This window comes from Palaemon carinicauda, chromosome 38 (assembly GCF_036898095.1).
Source record: "Palaemon carinicauda isolate YSFRI2023 chromosome 38, ASM3689809v2, whole genome shotgun sequence".
NCBI classification, from domain to species: Eukaryota; Metazoa; Arthropoda; class Malacostraca; order Decapoda; family Palaemonidae; genus Palaemon; species Palaemon carinicauda.
In genome coordinates this window covers 24,474,812-24,477,311 of record NC_090762.1, presented here as the reverse complement: position 1 = coordinate 24,477,311, position 2,500 = coordinate 24,474,812, and positions in this window count along the sequence as shown.

Below are 2,500 nucleotides of genomic sequence, written 5' to 3'. Positions count from 1 at the left end.
ATGCTTTAATTGTTCTAAATTTGGACACCCATCCAAAGATTGCAAAAATGAAAAAAATGTGTGGTATTTGCTCCAAATCTTATCATGGAGAATGTACACTTGAGGCCAGGTGTTTAAACTGCAATTTAAATCATAAACGAAGTGATAGGAGATGCGAACTGTATAGGTTGGAGGAAGCTGACTTATACAAATAAAGTTTAGAACACATAAGTGTGGGACATGCAAAAAGACTGTTGAATAAATCAAATAGCTATGCAAAGGCCTTAAAATAAAAGAGAAAAAACCTACCTAGCACTGCCAGTAATTCTAAGAAAAGAAATACAACTTCTAATAATAAAGTACTGCATGACAAGGTAAACATATTGCCTTCTGAGGCTCTACCACGGCATATTAAAACTGGATCATTGCCCATTTCTGTACAGCCATCGTCCCTCATTACCAAAAATAGTACTAACCTCTCTCAGGCCATGTCCTATATATTATGCTTGTATCATCGCTCTTCCCTCGCACTAAAAAGAACCAGAATAAACATGTCTGCTTTTTTCCTCTGTAACAGTGTCTGTTTTTTTAACATGAAATTTCTTTTTGCTTTGAGCTTTTGTATACAAAGGAGAGTGTTCTATAATAAATTTACTCAGTTGTTTTCAACCTGTCTTTAAGTCACAACCTTCTCTCGGCCCGTTACACCTCCATCTCTCTCGCCCCCTTCCATAAGAAATATCAAAATAATGACGTCTAATAAATATGTTGCTTTGTCTGTTGACGTTTCTGATCAACTGGAAGTCAATTTGAATAAATTGGAAATTCAAGTTGAGGTCCACCATCCCCCTCAACAATTAGATCAAAAAGACAAAAATAAAATCATAAATATAAATCCCAATATATCAAGACCCTCTTTAATAAAACCACATGGAAATAGTGTTAGATCAAAAATTGCAAATGGGAAGACTCCATCCAAGGGGTCTACCAAAATATAAACCATAGTTTTTTTTCCTCCATTTTGTAATGGAATTGTCAGGGTTTAAGGGCCAAATATGAAGAACTTAAGCTCCTTATTCATGAGTATTCCCTAATAATTATATGTCCTCGCGAATATATTAGTTATAGGACACCATATGATCACCAAGTAGGGAGCCATGGCGGAAGTCTCTTATACGCTCGTTGAGATGTTCCTCAACTATCTTTGTCAATTCGTACACCTCGGCAGGCAATGGTTGTGCAGACTGATATAGGGAGAAAATATACATTTTGTTCTCTGTACTTGCCTCCAACCTTTTCTTTTACTTGGAGATTTGAATGGTATACATCCTTTGTGGGGTGATGTTTTTAGCAAACACGAGGGGAAATATCATATCATCAATTGTGGAAAATGAAGATGTGGGACTCCTTAATACAGGAGAGCCCACACATTTTCATGTCTAGACAGATACCTTGTCATGTAACATTCTTTTTTGACCTTGAAAAGGCATATAATACCACATGGAGATAGGGTATACTAAGAACCATTCATGAATTGGGATTAAGAGGAGAGCTACCACTGTTTATTCAATCATTTCTTTCACATGGAGTTTTTCAATTGAGAGGGGGGAAACTATCAGAGATGAAATATCAGGAAGGAGGAGTTCCCCAGGGTAGTTTGCTAAGGGAAACCTTGTCTGCACTAGCAATTAATGGGATATCCTTAGTCATTCCCCGAGATATTTTATCAACACTATTTGTGGATGATCTCTCCATATCATTTGCTGGAGCTAGGATGGCAATGCTTGAGAGAAAACTACAACTCTCAATTGACAAAATTATTCAGTGGGCTGATATAAATGAGTTTAAATTTTCAATAAGCAAAACTACTATTGTCCATTTCTGTCGTATCCAGGGAGTACATCCAGATCCAGATATATACATGAAAGATCAATGGATCCCATGTGTAGGTGAAGCTAAATTTTTAGAATTTTCGATTGTAGGTTTACATGGGTTCTTCACTTAAAGGCATTAAAAGCTAAGTGTCTTGAGGCTCTGAATCTTTTAAAAGTATTTTCCCATACATCATGGGGGCAGACCGTAAAACTATTTTAAAATGATACAAGGCCTCATTTTTTTTCAAAAATTAGTAATGGGTGTGAAATATACTCCTCAGCCACCCCAATTCGATTAAAGATATTAGATTCAATACATCATGCTGGTATTAGATTGTCCACAGGAGCATTTAGAACCTCGCCTATCCCGAGTCTCCTTGTTGATGCTGGAGAGTTACCTTTAGACCATTACCGAATGTCTTCTATTATTCAGTATTGGTTCATGTTGCAAAGACTCCCTAATTCTTTAGCCTTTCAGACTGCAAGTCTTGTAAGGCACTCAACATACTTTGAGTTGCACCCAAAATCTCCCCAACCTTTTGGCTTTCGGGTGAAACAATTATTAAACAGTCTTGATATAATTAGAAGTAAGGTGCTTCCATTTGAAATATCATTAACCCCTCCGTGGAAATTACCAGAGATATCTT